This window comes from Ipomoea nil, unplaced genomic scaffold, assembly GCF_001879475.1.
Source record: "Ipomoea nil cultivar Tokyo-kokei standard unplaced genomic scaffold, Asagao_1.1 scaffold1096, whole genome shotgun sequence".
In the NCBI taxonomy this organism is placed as follows: domain Eukaryota; kingdom Viridiplantae; phylum Streptophyta; class Magnoliopsida; order Solanales; family Convolvulaceae; genus Ipomoea; species Ipomoea nil.
In genome coordinates, this window is record NW_017617524.1 from 586,495 (window position 1) to 603,134 (window position 16,640).

The 16,640-nt window shown below is 35.5% G+C and overlaps 1 pseudogene; it reads left to right on the forward strand.

The window, feature by feature from the left end:
* Positions 1–350: 350 nt before the first annotated feature.
* On the forward strand, positions 351–14,590 carry LOC109183009 (annotated as a pseudogene).
* The last annotated feature ends 2,050 nt before the right edge of the window (positions 14,591–16,640 follow it).

Sequence of the window (16,640 nt, forward strand, 5' to 3'; positions counted from 1 at the left end):
GGCATTTATGTCTTTTAAACCTATATTCCATTCCTATTCCTTAACCAACCAAACATTGGAATACAGTTCCCAATGTCTATTCCTTTAGCGAACCAAACAACAGAATACAATTCCTATTCTATTCCTTACCTATTCTATTCCCTATGGAATAGCATTCCTATTCCCTCAAAATTCATTCCGTGAACCAAACGGCCCGTAAAAGAATTAAAAAAAAAAAAAGTCAATGTACGACTAATGCCAGTTACTTTTGTCAATATTTGTTTGTCTGAGGATGTACGCTGTCTTTATCCTGAGATTCAGCTGGCTTGTTGTTGCTCTCTACCTCCTTTATGTTTAGACCCGCATCATTTTCAATATTTTATCGTATATTATTTAGACTCTCAAACCCCCATTACTCTCTTCTTCAACGTTCTTCAATTTCATAAGAATTATATTTTATTTTATAAGTTTTTTTTTTTTTTTTAATCAAGTCGAAATGGAAGACAGTGGGAATCAGCTGCTCCAGAAGCACCGTCACTCAGCCGCCGCTCTTGCTCTCAAAGGGCTCAAGTTCATCAGCCAGACCGACGGCGGTGCCGGATGGGCCACCGTCGAGAGGCGGTTCGACGACCTCGCCGCCTCCACCAATGGGCTTCTCCCAAAAGCGAAGTTTGGTGAATGCATAGGTAAATTAACAACCATATATAACCCTTCTTGGCTCACACTTCATTGCACTACAATACTAGATTTCATGTTCAAATTTTTTTTTCCTCCGTGCTCAGTTAACGTTGTCTTGAAATCATAAAATTGAGAAAATGTCTGTGGGGTTTTGTTGGGCGGCCGGGGATTGTTGGGCGGAGGTCTAACACCTAGTGCTTCCAAAATATAAGGAAATAAAATTTAGTTTTTGGTATAAGTGATAAGAGCTTGATCGTAACAAGTGGTATTAGAGCTTAAGGTGTGTCAAAAATGCTAAGGAAATAAAGTTGTGCTAGAGTGGTAAACACTTATCTTAACAAGTTTGATGATAGGTATGAACAAGGGGTCCGAGGAATTTGCTGGAGAGCTTTTTGATGCATTGTGTAGGAGAAGAAATATCAGTATTGATGATTCCATCGACAAAGCACAGCTCAGAGAGTTTTGGGAACAAATTGCTGATCAGAGTTTCGATTCTCAACTTCAAATCTTCTTTAATATGTAAGTAAGCACACTTTATACATATAAATATAAGAAGTTCTGTATGTAATTAATGAAACCAGACAATCACTTGGATTATACATGATGGGGCCATGGATATTCGCAGGGTTGATAAAGATGACAGAGTCACAAAAGAAGAAATCAAAGAGGTACAAGCTAGATAGTAACAAAATCATGATTTTATTGACCCGATTAAGTTCTGAATATGCACTAAATATAATTAATCACTTTCAAATTGCAGGTTATTAGCCTTAGTGCATCTGTCAACAAACGGTCAAATATCCAGGAACTAGCAGAAGAATACGCATCAATGATCATGGAAGAGTTGGACCCCGACAACCTTGGATACATTGTGGTACTTGAATTGATTAAATATTACGGAGTAATAATCTTGAAACTCTAATCATTGGTGAATTAACTGAACTGAACACTTCTTCGATCACAATATGGCAGATAGAGAATCTGGAGATGCTGTTGCTGCAGGATCCAAACCAATCGGAGAGAGCGCATAAGAGCAGGAACCTGAATCTGAAGTCCACAGCAGAGCCAAACCCAGTGGTCCGATGGTTAAAGGATTTCAGGTAAGAGAATGTTACATTCTTGGATTTGTCTATGAATTTGACGCATATAAGGAATAGGAGTGGAGCGGATTGGTTGGACTCATTGAAGAGGAGTAGTGTTGTATCATCATCACAATTAATAAAAGAATAGCTTCAATCCCATTACTGTAGGCGCATTGCCAAACCAGGTAAATCTTGCTTTCTTTACTTTTTTTTTTTTTTTTCTGCCATTGTTATTGTTTCTTGTTCTTGTTAATCTCAGGCATTCTCAGCATACATGTGAACTCCTACGTTTTACTCCTATTGACATGACATACTTTCATTACTTTGATTGGTCTAGAAAAAGAGGTGGACCTGTTTTTATAACTTTTCTTTGTGAAAGAAGTTTTGTTCATGAGATATACTTATCGTTTTCCTTTTAGGTACTTTCTGTTGGCTAACTGGCAGAGAGTGTGGGTGCTTTTACTGTGGATTGGAATAATGGGTGGGCTGTTTGGTTGGAAGTATGTGCAGTACAAGAACAAAGCTGCATATGATGTTATGGGTGCCTGTGTATGCTTGGCCAAGGGTGCGGCCGAAACGCTTAAGCTAAACATGGCTATAATCCTCTTACCAGTCTGCAGAAACACACTCACTTGGCTTAGGAACAAAGCCAAACTAGGAGTTGCTGTCCCCTTTGACGATAACCTCAATTTTCACAAGGTAAGTTAACTTAGCTTCTTCAACCCGGCCTTGACTCATTCTTGATTATTGTACCACATATCAAGCAAATAGGTGCAACGAGTTGTACCAGGTATTATTGACATTACTCTTGATAATACCCGGTACAATCCATTGTACCTTAAAATTTGCATATTTGTACTTCCCGGTACAATCCATTGTACCTTAAAATTTGCATATTTGTACTTAATGAGTTTTCTTAATGTTAGACTGTATACATGGTAGACATATATTTAGTTATTAGTTTAGCATGACTAATCTGGCCAACACTTTACCCTTTAATTGGGTCGGCCCGGTGCGAACGGGGATTAGTCTGAGACTCTGAGTATGGTACGGGCTTAAAGATGCCTCCTATAGTTAAGGCCTGCTCAGGACACCTCATGGTCTGACAAAAAAAAGAATATAGGTCCAAAGGGCCTTATTAAAGTTGTTGAAACACAAAAGTTGTGTCTGTAGGAATATAGCTGTTGAAGTTATGTAGGGTTGTGTCTGTAGGATTGTGTCTCTTAGTCTGTATATATTTATCTGTTGTCTCCCTATTGAGACAAGCAAGTAATTCAAACTTCTTCTTTCTCAACATGGTATCAAGAGCCAAAGTCAAAATTTGAATTTTTTTTTTCAGTGAACAGTACATGTTACTGTTCATTCGAAACTAGGGTTTCAAATTACTTGATATTGGTGAGATATTTTATCAAATCAGTACTACAACCCCCTTACCCATCCTCCGGCGACCTTTACCCATCAATTCCGGTCGCCGGAATATTCTCCACGCGCCGCCACGCGCCACCACGTCGCCGGCGCTCCGACACCACGCGCCGGCGCGTGAGGCCGTCTCCGGCGGCCTTTTCCGGCGATAGTCTCCAGATCGTTTCGTCGGCTCTCCTCCTTCCCTTCCGTGCAATCAGATTTAATTTTGGTCACGATGTCTTCCGACAAAAATTCTGATAATTCGGGTACTATTTCTCCTGCCAATATTTTACCTACTTCTTCGAGCTCTGTTTATGTGCCTAATCTGTCTGGAAACCCGGTAATCACTTCTGAAAAATTATGTGGTTCTCAAAATTATCACTCTTGGTCGGATGCCGTAGAATTATGGTTTATGGGCCAAGGTGTTGTTGACCACTTGCAAAAAGAAGTGGATATGATACCGGAAAAAGAAAAGACAGTTTGGCAAAGGTTAGATGCTCAACTTTGTAGTCTCCTTTGGCAGTCTCTTTCTCCACAGTTGTTGCCTTTATTCCGGCCCTTTAAGACATGTGTCGGGGTGTGGAATCAAGCTCAATCTCTGTACACTAATGATGTCTCTCAATTCTATAATGTTGTTGACAATTTGGTTAACTTGAAGAAAGATGGTATTGATATGGAAACTTTTCTTGGCAAAACCCAAAGTTTGATTGCTGAGTTTGGTACACTCATGCCTATTGGTGGTACACCCGCAGAGCAACTTACCCAACGAGAGAAATTCTTTGTCATACTTCTCTTAACCAAATTAGGTCCAGAATTTGAAAGCATCCGAATCAAGTTCTTGGAAGCAACACTGTCCCGGGGACCACCGAGTTGTTCAAACGGCTCTTGCAGGTCACCTCCATTCCAGGTACTCACATATCCACTACCGAACAATCTGCTCTAGTCACACAAGGAGGTCGTGGACGAACTAACAATCGTGGTGGACAGAAAAACACTAAAGTATGTGATTATTGTAATAGAATTGGGCACACATGAGATCAGTGTTGGAAACTTCATGGGAGACCGGTACGTACGCAAGCAAGTGTTGCTCAATCTCAACCTGGGGAACCAAATTCTCGAACCATTTCCGCTGCTGAGTATGAAGAGTTTGTTCGATTTAAAGCCACTCCCAAAGCTTCTGGTTTAACTCCTGCAGCCTACACTGATGGAACTCATACTGCCCTTGTATCACAATCTAGCCTGAGCGGACCATGGGTTATCGATTCAGGTGCCTCTGAGCATATCTCTGGTAACTCATCTTTATTTTCTCATTTCACCAAGTCTAAATCCCTTCCATCCATTGTTTTCGGTAATGGGTCCAAGAGTACGGCTACTGCAATTGGAAAGGCTTCCCCCCTTCCTACTTTGCCTCTCTCTTCAATTCTTTATATACCTAACTGTCCTTTCAATTTAATTTCTGTTCATCAACTTACAAAATCTTTGGACTGTACGGTCACTTTTTCTTCTGATTCTGTCATTATGCAGGACCGTCGTTCGGGGAAGATGATTGGTTCGGGGTATGAATCAGAAGGACTTTATCGATTATCTACCCCAAAACCTTCTACAGTTTGCACTGCTACCATTCCTCCTTCCCTTGCCTATGACCGACTAGGACATCCTAGCCTTAAAAAATTACGGCGGCTTGTCCCTAGTTTGTCTCATTTATCTACCCTAGAGTGTGAAGCCTGTCAGCTTGGCAAACAGTCTAGAACATCGTTTCCTAATCGTGTTAATAATAGAGCTGCCTTCCCGTTTTCCTTAGTTCATACTGATGTTTGGGGACCTTTTCGTTATAATTCAATTCTTGGTTTTAAATATTTTGTTACCTTCACTGATGATTTTTCTCGTTGTACATGGGTCTTTTTAATGCAAAACCGTTCTGAAGTACTTAATGTTCTTCAAAATTTTGTTAATGAGATAAAAAATCAGTTTTGGGTGTCTATTAAAACTTTACGAAGTGATAATGCTGGAGAATACTTTACAACTCCTTTATCTAACTTTCTTGATTCAGCGGGCATCCTCCATGAGTCATCTTGTCCCGATACTCCACAACAAAATGGGGTATCTGAACGTAAAAACCGGCATCTCGTTGAAACATCCCGCACCATGATTCTCCATTATAAAGTCCCTCCAGAATTCTGGGCAGATGCAATCCTTCATTCCTGTTATTTAATAAATCGTATGCCTTCATCTGTTTTACATGGTAAGATACCTTATAATATTTTATTTCCCGATAAGCCCCTTCATACTCTTCCTTTAAAAATTTTTGGGTGCACCTGTTTTGTCCGGGACACTACCCTAGGGCGTGATAAATTTTCTCCAAAATCCTTAAAATGCATGTTTGTTGGGTACTCTAGGTTGCAAAAGGGTTTCAGATGTTATTCCCCTGATAAACATCGATTTTATGTATCTTCTGATGTTACTTTCTTTGAATCAACACCTTTCTTTTCGTCTAGTTTACTGACATCCACATCTCATTTTCCTGATGTTCTTCCTGTTCCTACTTTTCAAGGAAGGACCGAGGTACATTTACCTCAAGATCCGTCATCACCTAGAAATCCTAGTCCCTCACTTATTGAACCTCCTTTACAAAACAACAATGTTACCCCCTTTCCTTACACTTATCATTGCCGCTCTCGACCACCCGCGACAGTTCAAATCGATGCAATCCCAACTGATTCATCTCTCGAGCTATCTATGCCCTCGAACCCGGTTCCGGCAACAAGCTCTCCTATCGCAAGTCGTGTAGGTAACAGGTCATCACGAAATCCCTTTCCCATATACAACTTTGTTTCATATGATCGTCTCTCCCCTTCATATAATGCTTTTATCACATGTTTATCTTCTGTTTCTGCCCCTAAATCTGTTAAAGAAGCCCTTTCCCACCCTGGTTGGCGTCAGGCTATGGTTAATGAAATGGCTACTCTTCATTCATCAGGGACTTGGGAGTTAGTTCCATTACCCGAAGGTAAAACAACTGTTGGTTGCCGATGGATCTATACTGTGAAAGTTGGGCCCAATGGACAGGTTGATAGACTTAAAGCTCGACTGGTAGCCAAAGAATATACACAGGTTTTTGGGATTGATTACACTGACACCTTTTCACCAGTTGCTAAAATTGCTTCGGTCAGAATCTTTCTTTCTATGGCTGCCATTCATCATTGGCCCTTGCATCAGTTAGATATTAAAAATGCCTTTCTGCATGGAGATTTAGAGGAAGAAGTCTACATGGAGCAACCTCTTGGGTTTGTTGCTCAGGGGGAGAGTAACTTGGTTTGTAAGCTCAAACGTTCTCTCTATGGTTTAAAACAATCTCCTCGTGCCTGGTTTGGACGGTTCAGCATAGTAGTACAAAATTTTGGTTTAAATCGAAGCAAAGTTGACTATTCCGTCTTCTATAGACATCAACATGGTAAGAGCATTTATCTTGTTGTATATGTTGATGATATTGTCATTACAGGAGATGATGTTGAAGGAATACAATTATTGAAACATCTATTCCAACATTTTGAAACAAAAGATCTCGGGAAGTTAAAATACTTTTTGGGAATTGAAGTAGCACAATCCAAGAAAGGAATTTGCATATCACAAAGAAAGTATGCATTGGATATACTAGAAGACACAGGTATGATGAATTGTAAACCTCTTGACACTCCTATGGATCCAAATATCAAACTCCTACCAGACCAGGGGGAGCTTATCCAAGATCCGGGAAAATATAGACGATTGGTTGGAAGATTACTTTATTTAACTGTAACTCGACCTGATATCTCCTTTGCTGTAAGTGTTGTTAGTCAGTTCTTGGCATCTCCACGTGAAAGTCATTGGGAAGCTGCCATTCGGATTTTACGATATATTAAAAAATCTCCAGGCACTGGTTTGTTATACAAAGACCATGGAAACCTTGAAATTATTGGGTACACAGATGCAGATTGGGCAGGTGCATGGGATAGAAAATCAACATCTGGATATTGTATCTTTCTTGGTGGCAACTTAATCTCTTGGAAAAGTAAAAAGCAAAATGTTGTTGCTCGATCAAGTGCAGAAGCCGAATATCGATCAATGGCCATTGGAACATGTGAACTTGTGTGGTTGAAAAACCTCCTTACCGAACTGCAGATTTGTACAAAGGAGTCCATGAAGCTCATTTGTGATAACCAAGCAGCTTTGCATATTGCATCAAATCCAGTTTTTCATGAAAGGACAAAACACATTGAAATTGATTGCCATTTTGTTCGAGACAAAGTTACTTCCGGAGATATTATTACATCTTTTATAGGCTCAAATAATCAATTAGCTGATATATTTACTAAAGCTTTAAGAAGTCATAGGATTGACTACATTTGTAACAAGCTTGGTGCATATGATATACATGCTCCAGCTTGAGGGGGAGTGTTGAAACACAAAAGTTGTGTCGGTAGAAATATAGCTGTTGAAGTTATGTAGGGTTGTGTCTGTAGGATTGTGTCTCTTAGTCTGTATATATTTATCTGTTGTCTCCCTATTGAGACAAGCAAGTAATTCAAACTTCTTCTTTCTCAACAAAAGTTTTCTGTCAACAAGTTGTCATTGGCAAGTTCTACACTGTGTTTTAGAACTACAAATGAATTGAACTTCACTTTTGTGTACTGAATTGTGCTAAACTTGGTGCACAGTTGTTTTGTTGGGTAGGTCATAGCGATGACGGTGGCAATCGGGGTGGGAATACACGCCCTTTCTCACTTGACATGCAATTTCGTAAAGTTGTTACACGCGAGCCCGGAAACATATGAGCCAATGGTGCGGTACTTGGGGGAGCAACCAGAGAGCTACTGGCATTTTGTGAAGGGCGTGGAAGGGGTGACCGGGATAATAATGGTGGTGTTGATGGCCATAGCATTCACACTGGCAACTCCATGGTTTAGAAGGAACAAAGTGAAATTGCCAAAGCCCTTCGACAAGTTTACAGGTTTCAATGCCTTTTGGTACTCCCACCACCTCTTTGTCATTGTTTATGTTCTCCTCTTTGTCCATGGTATCCACATTGTACAAAAATGGTACAAGAAAACGGTTAGTTATTCCACTTTTTCTTTTTAAACTTTTATAATTACTATACTAGTCAAATATCGGGCATTGCCTTATTAAATACATATCTAATAAAAATAGTAAAACAATAAAATAAAATTTGTGAGCGTACAAGAAAGTTAGCATAATGTACAATTTATTATATTTAATAGATTTGATGAGTAAGGGGGAAAGTGAAAAAATAATAAGGATAATAGATGTTATGTGGTACAAAAAAGAAACATATTGTCCACCGAGACTTGAACCCAACACCTCCCACATAAGGGAGCAACCAGGTACTAGTGGACTACAAGGTCCTTGGTACTTAATAACCATTATTGACTTTTATATAATTTTATAAAATAATTACAGTTTTAGATTTTAAGAAATGTGCAAAAGACCTTGTGGTCGAGTGGTATGACTGTGACTTTCTCAAATGAGAGGTCACAAGTTCGTCCATTGACTCAATGGAGGCAGTAGTACTAAAATAAAAGACTTTAAGAAATGTGTTCATATAATTAGAATAGCTAAATTTAGATATTTTACATTTTAACCCCTTTAAACTCCCTCACTTTTTACATTATCAAGGGGTTATTAGATTCTCATATGTTCTCCAAATTAAGTGTGGGTTAAAAGCAATATATGAAATTTAATTCATTTGACAATCTTTTTAGAATATTATATATTATTTGTTTTATAATATTTAAATCTTAATTATATTTTTATTTATAATAATTTCAATCTTTCTATCAATAAGCCTTTAGATTATTGTAGACATGGATGTACTTGGCTGTCCCCGTTCTACTTTATGTTGGTGAAAGATTGATAAGATTCTTACGGCCTAGCATTAAACCCGTTAAGATTCTTAAGGTAAGCTTAATATATAATTAAGATATTCAACGCCGTTGTTTATTTATGTTTTGCTTGTTAATTACATTTTTTTTTTTTTTTGAAAACAATTACATTATTTTTAATAATATTTTAAATTGAAATATTTATTTATTTATTTGATAATTGAACTGTGAAGGTGGTGATCTATCCCGGAAATGTTTTGACACTTCATATGTCAAAGCCTCGAGGATTTAGATATAAGAGCGGTCAATATATGTTCGTCAATTGTGCTGTTGTTTCTCCAATTGAATGGCAAGTCAACCGTCCTTTGCATTCAACATTTTGTGTGTATTTCTTTGTATATTTTTAACCTAGGTTTCACATTATAGGCACCCATTCTCAATTACTTCAGCCCCTGGGGAGGACTACCTCAATGTCCACATTCGCAGTAGTGGTGATTGGACAAGACAAGTCATAAAAAAGTTTGTAGAGGTAAAATTATTTGAAATTATTTTGAGATATTTAATATGAAAAAAATCACATTTAAAACATTTGGAAAATTACTTCGGCAGTTTGGGGTGGGGGGGGGGGGGGGGGGGGGGGTTGATAAACAGATTGATAATACAATTGCAAGATCCAAGGTTTGATTTTGATAATTAAAGGTTGCGCCATATTAAGGGTCCATTTGGAAACTTAAAAAATGATTTCCAAGTTTCTAGACAGACCGAAAAATATTTGTTGTGTCGACATTTAAAATTATACTCCATCTGTCTCATTTTATTACTTGTTATATTTGTTATTTATTGGTTATACAAACTCTGCATTCTTTGCTTATTTTCTTTATTTTTTTAAAATAATTTTTAAATTTAAATTTTTGTGTTTAATAGTACATTTAATGTAGTTTCCAAATAATTTTCAAAAAAAAAAAAATGTAGTTTCCAAATATATACTCCATAAAATTTATATACTAACACTAAACTAAATATTATTAAAAATTAAATTGTAAGTAACTTGAGTTAAACTTTATTATCTGAACCTGACACATAAAATGGAACAGAATGAGTATATTTTTATGGCATGCTTAAGAGCAACCTCAATGGTGGTTTTTGGGGGGTTTTTGTGTTGTGTTGGAGGAGAGGACGAGAACTGTAAATTCTGGATTAATTATGTAAACGACATCAATTGTGTTCTCCAAAACAAAAAATTCCGAGAGTTTAACTTGGTACTGACAAAGTGATGAGCCGTGGAAAGAGAATTCTCAACGGTGGGTAACGAAGTAACAACAACAACATCAGAGACGGTCCGTTTAGAGGAATTGACAGCGCCGTCCGGATTGAGCACCGATAGAAAACCCTAGACTACTGATACCAGATGAGAATTGTAAATTCTGTATTAATTTCAAAGGTTACAGAATACAACAATTAAATACATAGAGTTCTAATAGAGAGAAAGTCCGATGTGGTAGAAAATAGAGAAAAATCAAGTTCTTTTCTAAGAACCTAGTTTTTAGAAAAAAAAAAAGAAAAAGAAAAGAAAAAAGAAACGCACTCATTGCTCACACACATGCTGCCCAACAAGCACATGCTCTTCACAGATCCACTGGGCGATTGAAGTGGTCACCAGCCTGGTGATCGCTTCAATTATTATTGTTATTGTTATTGTTATTATTATTATGTTCACATACATTGGGGTCTACACATATCTAGCTTGTTAAAATTATATGGACAAAATTTTGATGAGGTCAATCACATCACAATCATAAAACAAAATTTAGCATTTTTCACGTAATCATTTACTGGCTGCTATTTTTCGGTTTTACTGCTTTCTTCTCAAATTGATGGTATCATAGTATTATGTGGTGTTGTTACAGGTTTGCGAGCCCCCACTTAATGGTAAAAGTGGTCTCTTGAGAGCTGATTGCTTGCAAGGACAGAATAACCCCGAGTAAGTCATTTTCTTTTACCCATGCAAGTTGTAATTTTCTTTCCTGTATTTTAGCTAGTATTTAACTTTTAACTTGCCCACAAGTCCACAACATTCAAATATTCGATATTAACTCATTAACTGTCCCATATATATTGTCATTAGTGTATACTTGCATGTTGTGAATTGAATATGAATATCCGATATTTATGTTCAATACAAACATATTGATTCGAATCATAGTTGACATAGTTGTACGTGAAAATTTTTATACTGGGCACCCACTCACGTGTATCATCTTTAGAGAAAGTATTTTTGATTTCTTGTGACAAAAAGGTGAAATTCTCCATTCGAGACGCCCCCACACCTCATTTCGAGAGGTTGCTCTCACACTGACTCTTGTGACAAATTTTTGATTTCTTTGTCTATAAATTGGTTAACCTCATAATGTGTTAAATAAAAGTTCACTGAGTAATTAAATAAAATTAATAAATACTTTCATAAACATTAGGAGATATTAACATTCAGAATTATCAATTTTAAATGTATATATTGTCAATGTGAAGTGCATAACTATCCTGTTGGCAAAGTAAACAATTGATGAGTAAAATTAACTTTATGTCACTCTTTTTTTTTTTTTTTTTTAGTCAAATTGTGGGTTGGAACTTTTAAATTTGTTTTTATTTTATTTTATTTCGTCGAAATAATGTCTTATATGAAATATAAAAATTAAGAGAGAATGGAAAAGAAAAGTCCATGTAGGATCTAGCAAATCAGCTACCAGTATGGATTAGGCATTTTAGGCATTTAGGGTTCAATTGAATTTTTTTGCCGGTCGAGGGCATGTCTTTGGAGGGTTTTATTTATTTATTTATTTAATCTTGGTGGATCCAATTGCACTAATTTTCTCACTTAGGGCGATGATGTGAAACTTTTTCCTATAAGGATATTTTATCTAATGAATTAATAAATGTTGTTGTATTTATGGGTAGTGACAATTTTTGTAGACTTCCCAATTTGTGAAGGAAGACAATTTTTGATAGACATATGGGGAGTACTATTTCTTTTGGTCTAATAGAATTGGAAGTTAATTTCATTTTTGGTCCTAGATTTATAAGTAACAGTTTATTTTTAGTTCTTTTTTCGGAATATTCCCATTTTGGTCACTTATAGAAGATCGAAATGCTCTTGTATTTTACGGAATTTAAATGGTTTTGTTGATGGTGGATAAAATATGGTCATGCCATAATAATACTAGGACCAAAAGGGATGTTCTAAAAAAAAAGAAAAAACTAAAAGTAAATTTTCACTTATAAATCTAGGACCAAAAATAGAATTAACTTAATTGGAAAATGATAAGTAGATTCACAAGGACTAAAACTCCCACCATGAAGTAGAAAGTGAGAGTCATGTTGCTCAATAGAATTAGAATACGTTATGAGAGTTTTACTAGAATTTCTGAACTGTTGATCTGGCTCCAATGCCTTTTGTAATGACTATAGTTAGACATGGTATGCTTGATTATACCGAATATAACAAAGACAAATTGATTGTGGGGTGTTTGGTAAATAGCTATTAGCTGATTGTAGAAAGATGTTTGGTAAATTGGTTGTTAGCTGATAGCTGCAAAATGGCTTTCGCAAAGAGCTGATCGAAAAAGCTACTTTGAATAGCTTTTTGAATTTTAGCGTTTTGGAGCATTAAGTTGCTACAAAAAGTTAATTTTAATCAAACACTTATATTAGTTGTTTAGCCAAGTCAAACAGCTAATAGTGGTCAAATAAGCCAAATTGACTGATAAGCTAATTATGTTACCAATAGGGCCTATATCTAGATATGTAGTACAATTAAAAGAAATAAACCCAATACTAGTAAGAATACTAATTTATTTCGTAACTCAGTTGGTTATTGGAGAGTAGATTGTGAGCAAGGCCAAAAGATGGAGCCTTAGCAGTCACAGTGTGAGACCTACACCCAATGTGGTGGGCTCTTGGTGGGTACCTCCACTATCATATCCTGTCAGTCCTAAATATGGGAGGCCTGGGGGCGAGGGCCTTGGGTACGTACAAGGTTTCAAAATACGTTAGGCGCCCCATGCGCCCGATTAATTATTATTATTTAAAAAAAAATTAAACTAAAAATTGTAAAATTCACTAATAAAACATAAGGTTCCCATAGTTATTTCTTACTAACTATTTACGTAAGTGGTTGTAAAATTGTTCAAAATATTGTTTAAACCATCTAAATACATAAAAAATTAAAATTAAGAGCTAAAGAAGCATTTTTTTTTTTTTTTGAGAAATTGGTGGGGCAAACCGCCTACGGAAGTTTGCGGTGGATAAATCTCGAAAAAATATGCGATTTCAAAAAAACAATTTGTCCAAAACGGACAAATGTGTTAAAAATTATGCCTTGCTAAACTTTTGACACTTTGCAACTAAAAAAAAAAAAAAAAAATCGCACGTAGGCGGCCGCGGAGGAGGCCGATTCCGGCCTTCCTCGCCGCGGCCGGGCGGCGCCTATTGCCTAGGCGACGATTAATCGGAGCCTAGCGCCTAGGCACGATTTTTGCAACATTGGGTAAATTAATTAAACAATTGTAATAATGTTGAATAAGAGTAATATAATGCAGCTTCCCAAAGGTGTTGATTGATGGGCCATATGGAGCAGCAGCTCAAGGCCATGGAGGATGAAGATCTCGAGACCGGAATTAATGGAGGCACCGGCACCAGCAGCAGGCTGCAGGATGATCACCTGAGGAAATCTGCAGGATCATCAAGTCGCAGAATCAACTTTAAAACAAGGAGGGCATATTTCTATTGGTCTGCACGGGAACAAGGATCATTCGAGTGGTTCAAAGGGATAATGAATGGAGTTACTGAGATGAACCATAAGAATGCGATAGAGATACACAATTACTGCACCAGCATTTACGAAGAAGGTGACAGCCGTTCCGCCCTTATTGCCATGCTTCGGTACCTCAACGCCAAGAACGGTGTTGACATTATTGTTTCCGGCACCGCTGTTAGGACTCACTTCGGTAGGCCCAATTGGCGCGACGTCTATGAACGCATCGCTTTCAATCACACCAATGAAACAGTTGGTACGTTATTTATTTATTTTTAGAATGAAAGAATTAGTAGAAGATTATGTTATATATATATATATATATATATATATATATATATATATATATATATATATATATATATATATATATATATATATATATATATGTGGAAGAGTAAAAATGGAGATTAATTTATAGAGAAATGAGAAATTGCAGGAGTTTTCTACTGTGGAGCACAAACACTTACAAAGGAGTTGAAACAGCTAGCATTGGATTTTTCTCACAGCACATCCACCAAATTTGATTTCCACAAGGAAAATTTTTGAGATAAGAAAAAAATGATACTTTTAGTTTTGTCATCATTCATTTTTATATTGTCATATCACATATGCTATTCCAAGCCATTGTTTCCACATGATTTGCATATGAAAAGGGAATATTTTTTAAAAAATCTTTTTAGTTTTAATTATGGGAATATAGATTTTGGAGGGGGATGCATGATATTTGCCAAGTGGTGGGAGGCTATGGCTGGTGCATGGAACCGGAGAATACACACCAACTTGTTGACCAAGATTGGTATTTTTAAATAAAATTAATTTTATAAAATATATTATTAAAAATATCTTTTTTTTATATTTTTTGAATGATACTCATAATTATATATTTTGAATCATAATTGTTTAGGGTGAACTTGCAATATTGATAAAATAAACTCCTAGTATTATCTTAATGAGCCTATTTTAGATTCATTTGTATTATATTGTAGTTGCATTATGATTGTAAAGATGAATATTTAGTGTTGTAAAAATGAATAATTAATATTATGAAAATGAATCAACAATGTTTCATTAATGATTTTTTTGAGATCCACCATTGTAATGTAGTTGCATTATAATTGTAAAAATGAACTTACAATATTTTTAAAATGAACATGTGGTATTGTAAAAATAAGTTTTAGTATATTGAAAATGAATATGATATGGTGGCTTAATATAATCGTATGTTGATTGAAAATATTAAAATAAAAATGCCAATATGGGTGTCATTTGATAAATATTAATTAGAATTTTTTAATGATATATTTATATATATTAATTTTATTTGTACAAAAAGAAATAAGAAAAATAAACTTAAGTTGACAAAAAGAATTTAATTTGGTTCATCTTGTAAGGTAGATTATGGTTCACGATATAACAATCAAATATAGCTTCAAACACCAACACGGTCTAGGCCTAACACCAAAATTGTATACTTTTATGCACAATGAGTGGCAAATTATACCGTGTACCAGGGTGCACAATGCATTATGTATCCTGGCTCAAAACAACGCTGTTTTGTACATTTCGTGTGTCTGTTGTTAACTTCTTAAAAAAAAAAACTCGTGTTTCGAATGTACAGAATTGTATAATAGAATGCACAGAATTGTATAATAGAATGTACAGAATTGTATAATAGAATGCACAGAATTGTATAATAGAATGTACAGAATTTTATAACAGAATATACATAATCTTTTTTGAAAGGATAATACACATAATCTAACATAATACATAATACACATAAACTTTTAACATAATACACATTAAAAAAGATTCACATGTTTCGAATGTACAGAATTATATAATAGAATGTACAGAATTGTATAACAGAATGTACAAAATTTTATAACAAAATGTACAGAATTTTGTAACAGAATGCACAAAATGTTATAACAGAATACACAGAATTTTATAAACGCGTTAATTCTCCACACAACTTAATAAAACGACGTCGTTTTGAGAGGCGCGAGACGCATATTGTTATGTGCGCCTTGGTGCACGGTATAACGATTGCACAATAAGCTCATTCTAAACCAAAACATCCTGGGGCCGTTTACTAACTGGAAATTTCTGGAAATTTCCAGAAACTGGAAAATAGAAAACAGAAAACATGTTTACTAACACAGTTTTCAATTTTGAAAACTGAAAATAATTTCTGGAAAACTGAAACACACTAAAAAACTGTTTTCGAAATGAAAAACAGAATCATCTATCATCTATTTAATTATATGTCACTATAACCACATTACTATGATTGCATTCATTATCATCTTATTTTACTTATCACTATCTTCTATCTTTTATACTTACTTTACTTATTTAAACATAATTTATTTGCTTACACTTTAAAGTTAGACATTATTTACATTGCTCGAAAATATTAATATTATCTAAACTAAATTTTAAGTGAAAACTGAAAAATTAGAAAACAGAAAACAGAGAATAGTTTTAATTAGTAAACAAGTTTTCTAAACATAAAACAGGGAATGAAAACTGAAAAATTAGAAAACAGAAAACAGAGAACAGTTTTCCGTTAGTAAACAGACCCCCTATGTTTGTGGGGATTTAATTTCCAGAACGGTTAAAAACAAGTCTCAAGTGATATTTCTTATCCAATAGAACAATGTCTTAGAGCTTGAAATTTGAATATTGACGCATTTATAGTTCTTCAATTCTTTATTTGTAGACGGTAATATTTGATTTTTTTATGAGAAAGTGCGAAATTCTAATCACCAACTTAAAAATAATGTAACAAAAGTAGTAAGTATTGTT